The 19694-nt window shown below is 34.4% G+C and overlaps 3 long non-coding RNA genes across 10 annotated transcripts; 1 reads left to right on the plus strand and 2 right to left on the minus strand.

Annotated features, from left to right (window-relative positions):
- Positions 1 to 6537: 6537 nt before the first annotated feature.
- On the plus strand, positions 6538 to 8678 carry LOC147945561 (uncharacterized). 2 transcript variants are annotated; one of them, XR_015596125.1, is made up of 6 exons: positions 6538 to 6659; positions 6917 to 6962; positions 7115 to 7441; positions 7528 to 7698; positions 7881 to 8012; positions 8459 to 8678. It is a non-coding gene; the product is annotated as an uncharacterized LOC147945561 (long non-coding RNA). The 2 variants fall into 2 exon arrangements; XR_015596124.1 differs by having other exon boundaries at positions 7881 to 8678.
- Positions 8679 to 15759: 7081 nt separating this feature from the next.
- LOC147945562 (uncharacterized) lies at positions 15760 to 16787 on the minus strand. Its single transcript, XR_015596126.1, has 3 exons — positions 16506 to 16787; positions 15984 to 16142; positions 15760 to 15894 (listed from the first exon to the last, which is right to left on the minus strand). It is a non-coding gene; the product is annotated as an uncharacterized LOC147945562 (long non-coding RNA).
- A 781-nt stretch (positions 16788 to 17568) lies between these two features.
- On the minus strand, positions 17569 to 19508 carry LOC104780069 (uncharacterized). Of its 7 annotated transcripts, none has more exons than XR_015596634.1 (7): positions 18956 to 19508; positions 18787 to 18864; positions 18559 to 18641; positions 18405 to 18466; positions 18195 to 18271; positions 17978 to 18055; positions 17569 to 17823 (listed from the first exon to the last, which is right to left on the minus strand). It is a non-coding gene; the product is annotated as an uncharacterized LOC104780069 (long non-coding RNA). The 7 variants fall into 7 exon arrangements; XR_015596637.1 differs by having other exon boundaries at positions 17569 to 17826; XR_015596635.1 differs by having other exon boundaries at positions 18173 to 18271.
- Between the last annotated feature and the right edge of the window lie 186 nt (positions 19509 to 19694).

Below are 19694 nucleotides of genomic sequence, written 5' to 3' on the forward strand. Positions count from 1 at the left end.
GGTACATTTCGCTGGATCAATTTCATCCCAACTTATTTAAGGTGTCGAAGCACTGCCGAAGGTGAGTAATATGCTCGTTGGCACGTCAGGACTTGACGAACATGTCATCTATATATACCTCCATTGTGATTCCGAGTTGCTCTGCAAACATTCTGTTCACCAGTCGTTGGCAGGTGGCACCAGCGTTCTTTAAGCCGAAAGACATAGCCTTATAGCAGTAAATTTCTCGTTCGGTAAACGAGGGTTTCTACTGGCCGTCTTTGTGCATGAGGATTTGATTATACTCCGAAAAGGCATCCATAAACATTAAAAACTCATTGCTTGCGGTCGCCTCAACGAGTTGATCAATTTTGGGCAATGGAAAACTGTCTTTTGGACAGGCTTTATTCAGGTCCGTAAATTCTACACATACTCTCTATTTCTCGTTCTTCTTTTTGACGACCACTGGGTTGGCCAGCCACCCAGGATATTTCACCTCGATGATGGATCTAGTGACTTCGCCGTTGACTGATATGTCTATATTTTGCCTTTGCTTAGCATGTATTTCTCATGCATTTAGCTAGGATAACTAGTTGTACTTGCATCATCTTTGCATACATTGTGCATTTCAGAGTATTTCAGGTATCTAGGAGACATGGACAAAGCATCACTCGAGCTACCCGTTCGAGCCGCTCATCACGCACCGACTCGATCGCACGTGTCAGGAAGAAAGACGCTTTGTCTCACACGCTTCAGGAGATTCTCAAACTGACTCTTTACGTTGTCGTTTTAAGTGTTAGGGCTTTCCATGTTTGACTATATATACATCTTCTTAAGTCTTTTCCAGGGGGGATCTCTTATCTTGTTTTTTTCCTTAAGGTTTACCTAGCACCTAAAACGTTTGAGACTTTGTAATCTGATATCTTTGAGTTTATTCAGTTTTTGCATTTGATTTCTTCTACAAAGTTGTTCATCTCATTCTTATCTATCTAATGATGCTTGATTCAATGTTTTATGAGTTTGTATCATTGATGATGATTTTTAGATCCGAGTAGTGTTAGAGTTCTTGAGGATGGGATAAATTAGGTGGAGGATCTTAGTATGTAGGGTGTTTAAGTTTAGATTCGTATGATTTCCTTCTGGACTAGAGTTATAAATACTAGTTTCTCTCTGATCAATTGGAACTAGGTCTTAGACACTTCCACACCCAAAAGGTGTTTGATGAAATGTCTGACCAACTAGTGCCAGAGACCTACATTCCTAGCCTAAGAGATTAGTTGTCTAGGGTGTTTATTGACGTGAATGAACTGGTTCGTCATGCCTGATTGACCATGTTTCTCTAGCGAGAGTTAGGTTTGGAAGTGTTTGAGTCTGAGTAGCTTCCGCCAAGAGATTGGATTAGCTAAGTCGTGATGTTCATTGTCTAGAGATAGTTTGCTTGTGGCATGTTAAACACTCTGTAGACTAAGAGACTCCACCGACATCAATTACCGCCATCCGTAGAACTTCTATCTTTGTGATTGTTATTTGCATTCCTGAGACCGTTTCTGTTCTTATTATTCAGTCCATGCTTAGACTTGTTTTTGCTTTTACTCATTCATTTTTGCTTCTTGTCATGCATGTTCGTTTCTAATCTTGTAGTTCATTTCCGTTTTGTGTTTCAACCAATCTAGGATTGTTAGATATAAATCCACTCTTTGAATTGGCTTGACTTGTGATACTTTGATTGCATCTTGAGTGATAGCAAAGTTCCCAACTGCATAAGTACTACAACTACATAAGGTTAATTGAACCTGCTAGAAGACACAAAAATCATAGTATCATTGACCACTAGTGATCGCTTGGTGCCTAGCTTTCACATTTTCTGCTTCACCGACTTGTGTGTTGGATAGGCGTTGAACTCGTGCGTTGTGACTGTCGGCTCGATCCCTATTATATCTGCCAGCGACCACGTGAAGGTCGAGACATTGGTTTTTACAAAGCAGATTAGCTCGTCGCGCATATCCCGGGTTATCTTGGTCCCGATGTTCACGCATCGCTTTGCATCACTCTCGTAGATATTTATCTCCTCCGTTGCGGCGACTCCTTGTTGGATTGTGTTCGTCTTTCTGTCAGTCGGTGAAGGTTTATCGGTGGCGACCATGACATGTGGTTGCTATAATTTCTTCGTCGTACAGATCTTGTGCTCGATGAGGAAGCATTACCGTGTGGTTTGCTAGTTTCCTCGCAGTGCGTATATGCCCTCGAAGTTGGGAATTTTACACACTAGGGATATGTTGACGGGACCGCGTTCATTTTATGGATCCAAGGGTTGCCAAGAATGACGTTGTAAATTGTTGGCTTATCGATAACATCAAACCGAAGGAACCTTGCTGTTAGAGAGTGACAATCGGGCTTGATGTCGCACTCGCTGACCTACATCTGTGCCAGGAACTTCCGGAAGAAACGTTCATCGAGCTTCCAGTGTCAATGAGGATTCGCGTGACTTGACTTTAGCTAATGAGGAGATCGACGACCAAAGGGTCATTATGTGGAAGGTTCAATCCTTCCAGGTTGTTGTTATCGAAGGAAATCAGCGTGCTTGAAGTTGCAATCTTTGACGGCCATGATCTTTTCATCTCGGATTTCTTGGTTTAATCTCTTATTGATCTGACTGAATCACTGGACCATGTCAATCCTCCCATGATCATGTTGATCCGTTGTCTTGGTGTCGGGCAGTGTTTTTCAGGTTATCGCTCGAAACGAGGTCTTTTTCGTGGTTACCATCGTCTGTGACTTCTGGTTCATCGTTGCTTTCAGCGCCGAGCTGTTGCTGGTCCTTTATAAACTTATGGGCGATGTTTTCGGCCCGTTGAGTGTCGCTCCCCCCACTGGGTTTGGTCGGCATGCTCCTATCTGTCTTGATGGCTATCTCGCCATTTTTATATTTTGCCATTAGGAGGGCTTGGAGGGAGAGACATTCCTCGGTCGCGTGTGTGTAGCTTTTATGGTAGTCGTAATATTGGGAGGCACCACCATTTGTTCCTTCTTTTCGGACATATATTTTCCACGACAGGTTCTGTGTGTCTCCACCGAACGGGTACGATCTTGGATTCGGTTGAAGTGTTGTCGTGGTTCGACATGTTCGACCTTTGGTATGGAAACTGTCGGCTCCTTTGTCGCGGTACTATTGGCTGTTGCGTGCTTCCTGGCATGGATGGCCTTTTCTTCTTTGACCTCAATGTGCTTTGCAGCTCGGCGCAATGCGTCCGCTATTGTCTCAATATGTGACAAAGATAACTCTTCCTTAAATTAGGACTCGTATCACAAGGCATTTTTGAGCGCGATGATTGCCGCAACATCTGGTACGGCGACATTGACGACGATATTTTTAAAGCTCCCAATGAACGACCAAAGTGATTATTTGGGTTCTTGAGTTAGGGAGTATAGGTCGGCGTGTGAATTCTTGTTTTCCATTAACACGGAGAACTGCTTCAGGAACTCCATCATCAAATCCTCAATGCTATCGATCAAATCGGATGGAAGTCGGGAGAACCAACTCAATGTTGTCCCAGTTAAGTGCTCGACAAACATTTGGCATGCGCCGACATCGTATTCTTTCGGGCTGAATTGCAAAGGGCCTAGTGCCACTCCAAAGGTTAGGAGAAAATCATGTGGGTCAATGGTGCCATCGTAGTAGCCCAACCTGGGCTTGATTGTCCTTTTCACGGGCGTGGCTACGATCCTATTAGAGAATGGCATTCGTCGAGCACGAGGTCCAGCTCTGGAGCTTTGTTCATTGCCTTATGGAGAGTCGTTGCCGTTTCTTGCATCTTGTGCTTCATTTCACTGAACTCTCTGTCCTATGCTGCTTGGTCAACGTAGCTGAGCGGCGTGCTGGTTAGTTGTGTGGTATTTGTGGCCTCGAGCATGTTCTAACTGCAACCACGTTTGTTGGAGTTGGTCGGGCTGTATACAGATGGTTAATTTCTTCTTGAGAACTGGCATGTGTTACGGTTAGCGCGTCCAAGAGAATGTTGGTTCGTCGCTGGTCGTGATGACTCATTATTCCTTGGAACAATACGTTGATGTTGGCGATCGGTGGGTTCTTGACTAGTGCCAACTATGGCGAAGTCTGTGCTGGTTTCGTGCTCGGTGAATCCGTTAGGTTCGTCGCGATGACGAATTCCAGACTTTCTACAACCATAGCCTTCTTTGGAGCCTCTGAGGTTGGAAGGATGTTCGCTTCCACTATGTCCGGCGCCGGGGTAACTGTCCCTCCGGTCGGTAGTGCTTCCTTGCTTGAGCTTTTGCCACCAATGAGTCCGCTCATTTTGTCAAGCTTTTGTAGGTTCGTCTTTTGAATCTTAAAGAGAATTTTGACTTGGCTCCCCCTACCAATTGTTGATGTCCAAATCAGTTACAATTAGAGTTTTGAGTCGGTAAGAAGATATCAAAGTTTTCTTTATCAATTCGTGCAGAAACACTAGAAAGTCGAGCTACAAAATTGATTGGATGAGTTAAAAATAGCAATAGAGACGAGTTAAATGACTAAATCGCTCGTCTAATGCAGGTCGTCGACGAGTGCGCCATCAATTGTTTGTTGCTTTCTTTAAACGTTTTTTCGCTTTTTTCCTAATACCTTTTTCGTATGTTATGTTTATAGAATATCGTTTCGATTCGTTCATTAGAAAGACCAAAATACCCTTGTCCATATTCTTAATAATTTTGGGATTCTGTTCAAAGCTTATGGGTCGGGTCTTATCTAGGAAATGAAGATCCACCCCAACAATTAGGATTTCATTAATATACTATATATCACACCAATTCTAATCTTACAATATATGAAAAAAAAATTAAATATTTTTATCCATTATTTTTATATCTCCGTAATTTGACAATATATAATATATAATATAATTATTGACTAAATAACATGTAAGTATATTCCTCGTATATATATAACCTGTTTAATAATATATGATATGTTAAAACAGCTATTGACCAATTAACATGTGAGTATATTCCTCGTATATGATGTATAATATAGTTCTCGATTAAAAATAACATGTAACTATTCCTCCTTGTAAATAATCTTTTTAGTAATACATGAATCATACGTTAATATAACTGTTGACTAAATATGTGGGTAGCATATATACGTAGAGCCATTATCAACCCGTATTTGCTGCAGATTGTGTGTCAAACCAAGTTGTTAGCTCAGCCACTCAGTTCAATTTTATGAATTCAAACTTTATTTTTTTAACTCACCTAGTAATGAGTTTTATGATCGAGTTTAACTGAGATGACAGTTATACGAACTAATTCTAACGAATTATAACTGTATAATATATCCCACATTGGAAAGAAAAATATATCATTGAACAATATATAATGTGTGTGAAGTAACCCTATTCTTTTGAGTTAGTTTTTGTAAGTGAGTTATGACCATTACTAATATGGTATTAGAGTCAAGGTTTATTCTTCTCGAATATGAACTACCACTCGTGGATGTCCAGTCCTACAAACTTCGCGATACAGTCCATTCCCATCAACTTTACGTTACAAATTTCCAATTCTGACGGGGTATGTTAGAATATGTTGCATATCCGAAGAAACAAATATCTTTGGGCAATAAATATAATGTGAACCACTCCTCTTCCATTGAAGTAAGTTAAATCCATTATTAATATTAACTCGTGATTTAAACTTTTTATATTAATATATGTTATAAATATATACACTTAAATTCACTGTATACGAGCAGATACATCTCTTGGAGAGCAAAGTAAATCTGCAAAACAACAACAAACATTTAATATTGAGTAGACAGGAAAAGTGTTTCCACCGAACGATTCCCCCAATGCTCAAGTTTAATATTGGCCACTTGACTAAACCGATATGGAGCAATTCACGCGTTTCGCATCTAATGTCCACCCTATTAATTTCGAGATTTATATAATCATATGTATAATATTATTATGGTTCTTGACAAAAAAATAAGAAACAAGTATTCCTCGTACATAACCTCAATAAATATATATATATATATATATATATATATATCAATAGTTGATTACTAACCTAACACATCATTTAAACTTCAAACCTACAATATATTGAGCAAGATTCTCCCATTCAGTTTCTCGTAACTTCGTTTCTTCAACTCTTAACTTAGTTTGATATGTTTACGTACTATATACTAGCTTGCTTTTACGAGACAAAAGATTGATTATATAGATTAAAATATTGAAATGATTTTTTCACTTTATACTATTCTTCAGATAGCATGTTATCTAATAGTTTATATATTTGTTTTTCTACCAAAAAATAATAATATATTAATTTATAAATAAGAATTTGAACTTTTTCTCAAAACATCAATCAATTAGGATGTTGCTCACATTTATATATATATCATACTTATACTAAAATTATCTTAACCAATTTATTTTTGAGAAATAATCTAGGATGGCCAATTTTGGGTTTTTATTCCAAAACTAGCACACACGCTGGAATGTTCCAAAACTAGCAATTTCTAATATTGAGTAATTAATAGAGAGAAATATTATTATTTTAAAAAACTCAAAAAAATCAAAACCCGATCTCTCTTACATTTCTCTCCGGCAAAGCTTGTGATAAATTTTCTGATCTGAGATCTTCATTTCTGATCTCAAATTTTCCCGTGAAGCTTCAATCAGGTACTAAATCGATGGCTATCATCATTTTCTCTTTCTTCTTCTTCGATATCATAGTTTGAAATTGTTGGGTTCTCTTTCTTCTTCTTCGATCGATAGCTTCAATCATCGATTTTAGAGTTTGAAATTGTTGGGTTCTCTGAAATTCAGGAAGAAATTGTGACTTATGGCTCTATATAGATGAATTAGCAGATTCAGTAGTTTTATTGTTCTGTGATTTTGGTTTTGTTGGCTTGATTGTAGCATTGTGTTTTTTTCAGGAATGTACCATCCACAAAATTCAAGAAATTCATCTCTGATGTAATTGTAAGTTTTTCTGTTTGAATAACTAAAGAATAGTTTGATATTTGTCTAAGTGAATAGAGAATAAAACATCATTTTTGCTGTAGTATATATATGAATTTTGGTTGGTGCTATGATGTTTTGAAGGTTTGTCTAAGTTGTGTATGTAACTATAGGTATGGTATAAGTATGTTGGAGATATACTCTGTTTTTGGTGAGTGGAAACTTAATGACAAGCTTCATTGGAGATTTTTCATCGATACAAACAAAGGTGGATCACTTTGTGAAGTTGCTGAGAATATCACATACAAGGATTTAGTTAATACTGTTTTTGAAGATTTCGGACTTGATGGTCTACTTCAAGAGATTTCACTCAACTATGAACTTCCAAGGATGAAATTAATGGTAGAATATTCACCTCCTATCTTCATTCGCAATGACCGCCAAGTGTGCACTTTCATCAGAAAGATACAAGAAAATAAATAGGACGTTTGTGTGTATCGGTAAGTACATGGCTCTTACTTTTGTTTTTACTGTAACTTTCTTATACTTAATTCTTCATAGTTTTATAACTTAATTCTTCTTGTAGGAAATTGATCAACCATTTGGTAGTGACATCTCAGTTTCTAAGCCACATGGTGATACATGCTCAACCGCTGAAAAAGCAAAGACCAAAAATTCATTTGCTTTGCCTACTGCTCGAGATCCTATTCTGATCCCTGCAGGAAGTTCACATACGACTGCACATGAAACACACAAGGTTAGATTCCTTAATATAAGTTTTAAGACAAGATTCATATATATTTACGAAGCCCTTCCTAAATCACAGAAATGATGAATATCAAGAATTTTAAGGATGAACTTCTTAGGAACAGTTCAAGAATAAAGCTATAGTTACATGCAAATGTTATTTTTCATTTACAAATCTTTTTATTTTTCTAGGAACTTGATCGGTCTATTGGAAGTGATGTCTCTACGAAACATAATGATATAGAGATGTCAACAGCTGAAAAAGGAATAAGATCTTATTTAGAGAATTTGGTTCCTGCTCCAGATCTCCTTCCTATATCTATGGTAAGTTCACATTCGACTCGAGGGGCTGATGATATATATGTGAACAGATATTTCAAGAACAAGGAAGAGTTAATGTTCAAGATGAGAAACTGGGCACTTGAATGGAAGTTTGAGTTCAAAGTTCGATGGTCAAACAAAACAAGAGTTATTTTGCGATGTGTTGATGATAAATGCAGTTGGAAATTGCGTGTGACTAGGCTACAATCATCTCAATTCTTTGTGGTAAAAAGTATTGTCATGAACACAATTGTGACACAACCCACAGGAATGCCAACCATAGACAAGCAACTGCAAAATTTCTTGGGAGTTTTTACTGCAACAACTATGGAGAAAAGAAAGTTGGACTCAAACCAAAACAGATTATGGAGATGGTCAGAAAAGATCATGGAGTATACATACTATACAAAAAAGCCTTAGTTTTGATGCATACTTTGATTATCTTGCAGAGAAAGATCCAGACTTTGCTGCCAGATTTCCCCGAGAAGATTCAGCGCCCAGACCAGTGACCAGAGATGCAACCACCGGAGAAGCAACCACCGGAGAACCTACCACTGGAGAAGCAACCTGATGAACTCTCTTTCTCTCTTAATGTGTAATGTTTAGCTTAGAACTTGATTGGTCTCTCCCTTGTAAACTTATTTTGAAAACTTAGTACTTCTAATTACAGCTTTAATTTGCCTAAGTTTACAAGGTTTAATTCTAATTACAGGTTTACTTTTAATTACATGTTTAATTCTAATTGCTGGTTTAATTCTAATTAAGCTTACCAAAATGAATTTTTTTTTATACCATTATTATTATTTGCAACGGAAAAAAGAATTGCAAAAGCATCGCAAATTTGCGACGGAGTTACTAGATACTAATTTTGCGAGAAAATTGCTTTTTAAACAAGTCCTCGAAATTTGCGCTTAGTTTGCGAGGGATTTGCAACGTTGACCGATTTGCAAAAAGCGATTTGCAAGGAACGAGCTGTCCTCGTAAATCTCTCGCTTTTGTCGTTTTACGAGGGATTCGCTACATATTCGTCCATCGCAAAACAGTTGTTTTCTTGTAGTGCCTAGTTTTTATGAATGAAGCTCGAATTTGCTTGCTATCAAAAGGTCGGACTTAATCGTTTATACATGGTTTTTCTTCTTACCTTTTGAAGAGTTTCTCCATCGGATCTAATGATTGGTTTTTCATAGAGGATGTATGATTGTTTTCATATTCGGTTAACCGATATAACCGAAATAAAATAAAATTTGGTTTAATTTGGAATAGATTTTAAAGCAGATAACCGATCCAAATTCAATAACACAGGATTTCAGATGATTTTTAAAAATTATTGATTCAATAACAGTGGATTTTAAAAATACCCTAAAAGTGCATTTTAATTTACGTTTAATTTGAGTTATTTCGGATACCTGATTAGATATTATATACCACTCTAAACAAACTGCCTATTTTGGATTGGACTCGGGTTTGAATTTCGGATCGGTTAATATGCTCAGACCTGCATGTGGTTATTGCTGCTCGTATATGTATATATATCGAATTAAGTAGAAAACCACATGGAGCTATGTGTTCATTGGACCATTATCAACCCGCATATGCTGCAGGGTGGGTGTCAAAACAAGTTGTTAGCTCATCAACTCAGTTCAATTTTATGAATTCGAAATTTCTTTTAAAATCACCTAATAAATGAGTTATATGATCGAGTTTAGCAGAGTCGACGATTATATAAACGAATTCTAACAAATTAATAAATTATATAAGTTAACCGCAAATTAAACTTTTTATACTTAAAATGTTATTATTATGTATGTTATAAATATATACAGTTAAATACTACAACTAAAATCACTGTGTACGAACTGATACATCTCTCAGAGAGCTAAGTAGATCTACAAAACAACAACAAAGAATTAATACTGGGGAGACAGGAACAGTGTTTCCTCCGAGCGATTCCCCAATAATGCTCAAGTTTATCATTTTTAAAATAATATATAATATTATGGTTTTTTACAAAAATAACATGCAAGTATTCCTCGTACATGCAAGTATTCCTAGTACATATTTTTTTTTAATATTACATGACTTAACTAAAAATAACATGCAAGTATTCCTCGTACATAATTTTGTGTTTATGTGGGTTGGTAATTGATTCTTTGACTTGTTTGTGTGTTTTCGTAGCTCATGTGGCCTTGTTTGGTTGATGTGGGAGTCATGGTCGAGGTTATGGTCACGACGCTGCCTGCTTCTGAAGAAGGGTACACTTGGATCGGAAGCTTCAAGTTAAGAGTATTAGCAGCGCAAAAATCAAATTGAAAAAATTTGAATTATATTAAAATAACTAAATTATAAACGAATTACAACAACATAATATAAAGTATAATATAAATTATATAGGCAGGATATGATATCTTTTTTCTGGATTCAATAAGTCGGCTGTAAGTTCTTTCGGACAATCATGATTTATGAATCCTAAAATACAACCATCACAAACTATTACTAAGTGTGGGAACCTTCCTTCTTCATTTTACACACTTTTGAAAGTAGAAAAATGTGAAACCATATATAAAAGAGTGAATACTCTTGTTTCTGATGTGGGACTTTTTCCCAAACATCTCAAGTAGCTCACTTAACACTCTTATTTCTCATTCAAATAAACTCCTTTTTGGGCGTATGATACCATCTTTTAGTACTAGTTACCACATTTCCATTGCACTATCGACCTGAAAATTCCGTTCTGCCATTTAGCCAGAATTTGGCAGGAAAGTCACCAAAAAGTCATAGTCTCAAAACCTGCAATTTTCTGAAACTTATTTCTGAAAATTCAGTTCCAACAGGGAGACAGTTACTCTCGTAGTTTAGAGAGGTCAATCTTCACTACTTATATGTACTTTGCAGTTGTTACTATGGCAACTGTTGGTAAGTTCTGATAACTGAAAAACTTGGTGAATCTTTTTGCTTTGTTTTTGTTTATATACCCATCTCCTAACTTGGTAATTTTCTTTTCATGCAGGTTGTAGAGATATACACGCTGTTAGTATGCGGGAAATGATATTCACCATGGTGTACATCTCATTCGATATGATTCTAGGACCTTACTTGATTGGTAAGATGACAATTTTGATAGTAACAAGTTCGAAAACTTAAAGATTTTGGGATAAGTTGGCAAATATCATGCGGTATATGAAGATAAACAAACTAGGTAGAAACATACCTTGGTCAGATCACAGGACATTTGTGGTTTCAGTATGAAAGTAGCTGTCAGATTCTGATGATGAGAAAATGTAACCTTTCTTTGAAAACAAGAGCATATGACACTAATCTACTCTAATCTCAAGTAACAACAGTCAAAACACGTTAAACGTTAACAAATTTTGTCCAAATCCAGCAACAAAATAACATTGTAGCTTCACATTAGCGAAAGAACACACAGAACCTACATGGCATCTGTAACACCCCGACTGCCATCTCTTAGTAGGCCCTATGTCCAATCTCCATCCATGGATCCACCTTCTTTAATGGGTCTCACGTCCTCTCACTAGGTCCGTGAGCCCATCCATATCTGACGGTAGGTTTGCTATGTCCTGGAGGCTTTAAAAACTTGTTACCGTCCTTACAAATCACCAGATGATCTTTTCATGTGTTTTATCCTCACTCGCATAGTTCCGACAGTTACTTCCCGGAAGGTCACCCATCTTGAGACTACTCCAGCTCAAGCAAGCTTAACTTTGGAGTTCTCTCAGGACCTTTAACCGAAAAAATAAGTGCACTTAGGTGACATAAGTGGCCAAATCAATTTTTTTAAATCTCTCCGCAAATCTCTAAAATCGGGGTGTCATAGCATCAATCATAAAAAATTGCAAAAAATCAATTAAGAATTAAATATATAACAAATAAGATGGAACAATTCCATATTAAGCGGTATAATTTTTTTTTTCTTTGTGTTTTGTCAAAAAATTCTCGTAAAAATAAAATAAAGAGAAATCACGATTACTGAGACTTCTTTTGATGCGGAACTAGCTAGATGGTCGGGAAACAGACTCTGGACGTACAAAAGAAAACAAAATCATAATCAGTACATGATTAGCAAATATGATGTGTACAATTTTGATTCATAGGAAAAACACTATATTCAACAATAGATTTTGAAGTACTTGTCTTTAGAAATTTAATAAAAAAAATAAGTATTTTCGTTTAAACTTTAATAAATGTTGTAAGTATTTTCGTTTTTAGATTTAATAAAATTTTCAAGCTATGTTTTATTTTGATTAGTTTTATATCATTAATTTATTTTGAAAACAAAAAAGAGATTACATTTACAAATAGTTCCTTATTTTCAAATATTTTTTTTACTACCATATATCAAATGTTTTCCTACAAAAAAAATTTAGAAATATTTCCATATTTTCATATATTTATTTTATTTAAATATATCATATTTATTTTACTTATTCCAAATAAATCGTAATATAGAAAACTACAGTAATTTTTAAAATTTTAAATATTGTGATGTCTAGTCTCGATTGGTCGTTTAAAATCTCATGTGAAAGTCTCAGCTAATAGCTCCAACTTTTATATAGTATAGACTAGGTTATTAACCCGCATTACACGCAGGTATGTTTGTATGTATTGATTTAAAATTTTCAATATTATTATATTTTATTAATTTGCTCAAATAAAGAACTAGATAAAACCGATCAAAACATTTTAACTTGGAGGCCTCATAAATCAAGTTTCTGCTCATATTTATAATGGTTATGAACCATTATCTAAAATTTTCTATCTAATATGGAATTGTTTACATACATTTACTTTATTTATCAACTGAGTAATATTTGGCAAATTTAAATGATTTTTATAAATACTGCTTTATTATTATTTTCAAATATTTCATTTATTTTGATATATTATACTTTTTACTTTTTACAAAAATCTTAATAATTAATGTACAAGACTGTTGTATTTTCAGAAATATTAATTAGTGAAATGGATGAATTCAATTCGTGGTTTAAAATCTCACGTGAACTCCTTAAGAAACTTATAGCTTCAAGTTTTTAATCACTCTCTCCGTTTTTAATTACTTATCGTTCTAGAGTTTTTCACATAAATTAAGAAAATGAATATATGTTCTATTATACTCTTATTTGGCTATTAAAAATCTAAATGATTTAATTTTTATTTATTTAATAAATGGCAAATAAGATAATTTTCTACTAAAAATAAATTGAAAAACGAAACCACAACTAAACTGAAACAAACAAATAAAACCTAGAAAGATAACTATTTTAAAACACAAGTAATAGTAGAAAAATGATGACTATGATGAGTTCGTTAAATTATGACTCTTTTAAAACGGAAGTAGTAGTAAAACTTATTAAATTATGTCAATATTGACTATGATGAGTTCGTTAAGCTCAAAATTTGTTGGTGGTAAGAATAATGATATTTCTTAAAAGTACTATAAAAATAAGTTTTTACTGCAAAAGTATAATCACTACCCAAAAAAACTTCATAATAATTGAAGTTAGCCAATACTATCTAAGACAACCCGCTTTGGTTTGATTTTTTTCGATTCGATTCGGTCAGTTATCTGGTTATCGGTTATTTTGTCTAGTCCTAGACAACCCTATTATCCCCTATATAATAAAACGGAAGTACATGTTGTGTAGACATTATAATATGAGTTATATGATTAATTATTTGATAGATTATAGGTTATATGGTTTGTAACCATTAGTTAAATCTCAATTTGAGATTTTTTTTTTTTCTGAGATTTTTTTTTTCAACCACTCGGCCACAACTAGCCGGTCTATTAGCCAAATTCATACATTCGTAAGAAGCGGGACTCTATCCCTGATATGATGGTGTATCCCTGATATGATGGTGTCTTCTGCAAGTGGACTTACCTCCTGTCACTGCACTAAGGTCACTTCACATGTTGAGTTTCTCTTAGAAAGGATATTTTAAAAAAATAAAATAAAATCTCCACTGAATATTTAAGTAACCATATATAGGCGACAAAATCTCAAAAATTAATATTATTTACAACAACTTTTAAAAACAATCACTTTTAACCGAGGTCTTAAATTTCAACCCGATTCTTAACTTTTATTCACAACAACTTCTAAAAACAATTATATAAAATATATTTTATATAAAAACTACAATATAAATAAAAGAAACTTCAATTCGTACTTTAACCCACGTCTTAATCTAATTGTATAATATTTTAGTATGGTACTTAATATTCCAATAAGAAATTAACTATTTTGCGTCACATATACAAGGTTGACTTTACGTTTATTGAGGTTAAAGTAGTAACTAGCCAACACAGGTTTCTCCTTCCTCTCCTATAAATACTTGTAGATCACTAACCTAACAAATCATTCAAACTACAAACCTGTGTTGCATAGAAGGTTAAGGTTATCCTCTATTCTGAATTTCTGATCCAATTTCTGGTAATATTTCTCCCTCTTTCTCTATCCCTTCAACTGTAGCTCGATTTGATCTGTTAGCACATCATTGCTTTTAAATATTTCACACACATATATATATATATATATATCAATTTTTTAAATTTCTGTTACACAAAAAACTATAGAAGTAAATAATTGTTTTATTACTAGTTTTAATTTTTTGGTTGTTCTATAAAAATGATTTGTTTTAGTTTTTGTTTTAATGCATTATTATTAATTAATCTGAGTAAGTCGTATATTACAATTTGTAATGAATTTTTAAAATAATGGGATCTATTGAAATTATATCGCTTGGTTTTGTAGATCTAAGGGCATATTTATCGGTGGGTTTGACTAAGGGGAGTTCATAATTTTTTTATGAATTAACTGTGTACTGTTTGGAATATAAGAACCCATGATCTCTTAGATAAAATTTTATCATTTATTGGTAGGTTTTTATTTTGGGTCTCTTATTTTTGAAAATATTGTTTTTTAAAATTTAAAAATTTTAAATAGAATAGAAGTGGTATAAGTGTGTAAACATTTAAGATTTTCTAAAATTAGAAAATATTCCATTTTAATTAATTTTCAAACATACAAAACATAATAAAAACATTAATACATATTACAACAGAAGTGCAATTTATAAATGGAGAGAAAAATTAATTTTAATACTGATTTGCTTCAAATTTTGCCCAAATATTCTCCACCAAATCATCTTGCAAGAGTTTAATTTGCTTTAGATAGTGGCAAAATAAAAAATATTTGGGATCTTGTTTTGGTAAATAAATAGGCGTTGACAAATAAACCATCTTGTTTGAATCAGTGTAAAGAGGATCAAGTGTGTTTGTTGAACAATAGGATTCACTAACGAATCTGCTTCTTTGAATCTTGTATGTAACCTAAAGCCATTGTATTTCATTTGGATCGCACTAAATGCAAATGTTTTCATTTGTGAGGCTTTTTATGTTTTTGGTTGAGGGCTAAATAGATTCAAGAGTCAGTAAAAATGCTTACATAAAGAGAGAGAGAGAGGAAGCAAATAAACCAGCTTCGTTAGAATCTGTGAGGACTGCTCTGTTGAAGGTCAATGACCCGAATGTAAGTCGCGGGTGTTGTAGTACAAGTTTCCTTGTTGATCAGGCACCGAAACCTTGGCCTTGAAATCATCTTGTCTTCTCTTGAACTACCAGCACCTTTTGGATAAAACAAAATACAGAAACAGAGATGTGATCCATTCTTGGAGATGTTTTCAAATGAAAAAAAAAAAAAACATTGAAAATCTCATCTCACCACACCTCTTTGTTGTGTTTAATGACATAGGCACCTATGCCAACACGGTGAGATGCATTGGCAGGAAGCGTATGGACATCTTTGGGGATCCAATACGCAAGCATCAAGTAGTCTTTCTCGGCGCGATGAAACCAAAATCTCTCCTACACATAATAAAAATAGACAACCAGTCAGTGTGTCATGAAGAATCTCCAAAACAATATAACAAATCTGGTTGAAGTAACAAACAAACCTTAACAGCAGGGGCACCACCGCCTCCTCCTCCAGCGGATGGAGCAGAAGACATAGCAACACCACGACCACCAGACGGCACTGAAGCAAGCTTCTCCCTTCCAGCAGCAATTAGCTCAGTTAAGTCTTTTCCTTTCACTTCCTTCAACAAAAGATCAATCTGAGAGTCCTCTGTATCAGCACTAACGGCAAAAAATCAAACACAACAACAAAACCACATTCAATCAATCAATTAAAACCACCCCCAATTATAATCATCCCTAACTAAATCCCTCTCTGATCCTTTAAAAGCATACATGAACTAACTAAACCACACAACAACAAATGCCTCTTATTCAATTACCTTGCAAGTTTTCACTTAAACAACTTCCACATATGTAGCAAACATATGCGATTGGTAGTTAAACCAACAACTCTCATTAACTAGAGTAACCATGTATAAACTCGAATTGTCCTCCTACAATTTAAAAAATAATAATAATCGAATGCTTAAAAATTCGAAGTGACTACAAAAGAAACGAACCTGATCCAAGAATATCCTTGATATCGGAACTGGTTGGGGAAGCTTTCCCACTCAAAACGGCGAGCAAAACTCCGATTGATTCAATCTCCTCCGATTGATTAGACTCCGAATTCAATTTCGTCCAAGTTCAATCTCCTTCATAATCCTCCGATTCCATCTCCAACGATTCCGACCGATTCAATCTCCTCGGATTGAGAGGTTCGCGACAGAGAGCGAGAGAGAGAGGAAGAGAAAGAACACGATCAGGCCAAAAAAATATTTTGTTCTCAATCTTCACCTTCTCTATTTTACTTTCGTCCAACCAAACATCAACACGTGGCGTCTCTTACACCCGAAAAGAGTCTACTATATAAGAGGATCTCTTCAGTTTTTTATTTCTTTCTGATTTATTTTTTCTCCAAAAAATACTTAAAATCCCACTAACAACCCCCTAATATACCACCGATAAACAAACTCTAATGTTTTTAAGATATAATATCCTTGATTACGTAAAACGTAATTTCGTAAAACTATTTATATATTTAATTTAATATTCATATACATCATTCTCGATGAAAAAAAAACCCTATATAACTAACAATCCCCTCTTTAATATTTCAGAATTATATTATAAAGATAACCTTAATAAGAGTATATATTAACAGGCGTACAACCAATAAAGTTGCACACTTTTTAGCCAAATTTGGTAGTAATCACTACACAATAATCGGGCATTGATAGCGTCCATAAAACGTCATCTATTTCTATTTAAGTATGCTATGTAATCGACCGCGACTATAGGTGAGCGACCTATGGTAACGGTTTTTTTGTTATGCTACTGTAGAACTTTTTACAATAGCGTTTTATAATTATGCAATTGTAGATTTTATAATAGCATTTGATAAACGTTATTTTTTTTTCATTTTACGTTATGATTGATATTTATATTGTAGCAGTTTTAGCTTTGCAATAAATTGAACTTTTGCAATAAATTGAACTTTTGCAATAAATTGAACTGCTATCTTTAGTTACAATGAAGACCTGTGTAATAATTTATTTTTTGGCTTCATTTTAGATCAACAAATATTTATAAATCTGATCATTGATTATTAAAACTAAAGTACATGTTTCAAACGAACAAGTACAACCCTCATTCAAAATAAAAACACAACCAGATCAGAGACTCAAATGAACAAGTTTGTCATTTGGCCGAGCTACTAAAGCATCAACAATGATTTTAAATTCTGAATTTTCTCTCCAAACTGGTGCAACCTTTTCCCTCGATCCATTGCAATCTAAAATAATGCACTTTTTTCCCATTCTTGCTGTTACCTACACTCTGCTACAAAGGAAATTCCAGAAAATTCATCATAAGTCCACTCTAACAACATATCATTCAGTTAAAGTAGAAAAATCCAGAAAAATTATCACAAGTCCACCACAACAACAATACAACATATCATTTTTAAGACTAAGAAGGTTCATAGTCTTACCCCACATGATCTATTTTTGACATCCTTTCATCTATGCTTGCTTGTACACTCTACAAAGTGCAGTTGTGAAAATAACACCTGAGAGATCACTCACACATGACAATTCTTTTAGCTTGTACAGATCAACGACTCAGAGGTATGAACATTTCATATTGGTTCCATAATGTCAAGTAAAAGAAAAAACAAATCCTCTACTTGTTAACTTATTTGTCAATACCATCGTCCCTTAGAATCCATATGATTAAATGATTAACCAACAAAAGACGAGGGGTGTTGGCCATGGCTCTTTGTGAACTGTGTCAGTAAAAATTCATATGGGAGAACTAATTAGTCTAAGACATCATCAACACATTCGTGGATGAAACAAAACCAAAATCAATAAGAAGAAAGACGAGTACTTTGCTTAAACTAGCTATCAAAATCGTACCTTCACGACAATGAATTTTTTTAACATACTTTTATGTCTGGCAATTTCCGATGACTTTTTAACTGTCTATAAGAAACATAGAACATAAGAAACCTCCTTAATCATCGAATTATTAAGACATTATAAAGAAGATTAGGGCTGAAATTACACTTGCCTTGCTTTTCATCGGAAAATCAACTTTAGCCCCTTTTTTTCTTCAGATTAAAATCTTCATCTTGAAACGTTTCACTTACGGTCCTGTTTTCAAATTGAGTTCGTAAACATTCAATCATATTCACATAAGCAAAACTCATTTAAACCCAGAAAAATGGTTCAAGTCCCGTTGATATTCTGAATCCAAAAACCAATTGAGAAGCAAGCAGATATCTGACCACATCAATACCTTTCTCAATGCTCTTCTTGAAATCAATCCCACAATGCTTTTCTTAAAGAAACGAGACTTGTACGGATATCTCTAGATCTGCAAGCGAGATCTTCCGATCAAATATCAGAATATCAACCCTAGCTAAATAAAATTAAAGAGAAACGAAGAGATGAAAGTGTGTAATTACCTCGGGTTTCACAATACAGATGGAAGAAAACGAACAGATCTAGCAGATACGAAGAGAGATATGTGCGATGGTGGCTAGGGTTTCAAATCCCTATCTCTTTTGCTTCACAAGTGGCTAGGGATCGATTTTAAGAGAAAGAGTGAAAGGGAGAGAAAGACAAGATAAAGATCTGTATCTACTGAAAAGGCGTAACTAGGGTTTCGTTATATGGAGAAGAAGAAGAAGATGATCTATCTGGTTTTAAATCTGGGTAAAGGATTTAATCGGAGGAGAAGCCTGGTTCTAAATTTGGTGAATTACCAAAAAAAAAGTAAACGAGTGAGAAAAGAGCTTGAGAAGATGGACAGATCTAGATTGTGAGAAAAAAAAAACATGACAAGTGAAACAATGGAGTGAGGGAGAATAAATTTGGTTAGCCGCTTCATTTTTTCACCAAATATTTAGCGGACAAATGAATTAATTTTCCCGCATCAACTATGCATAGCGTTTCAAAATTTATCAATTTTATACTATAGTTAAAATAAGTATACCCAAAATTGAAATCTGACTAATCAAACATAGCGTTTACACTTTAGCAAACGCTATAAAAAAAATCAGAGGATATATCAAATATAGCAAAAAGACATTAAACCCTATATTATAATGCTATTAATACTCTAATTTCTTGTAGTGAATAATTGTATTTTCTATTCAAGTTGTATTTTCTATATGAACAAATGTATATTGACTTTTTGAATTC

Source organism: Camelina sativa, chromosome 4, assembly GCF_030686135.1.
Source record: "Camelina sativa cultivar CO46 ecotype springtype chromosome 4, ASM3068613v1".
Taxonomy (NCBI): Eukaryota; Viridiplantae; Streptophyta; class Magnoliopsida; order Brassicales; family Brassicaceae; genus Camelina; species Camelina sativa.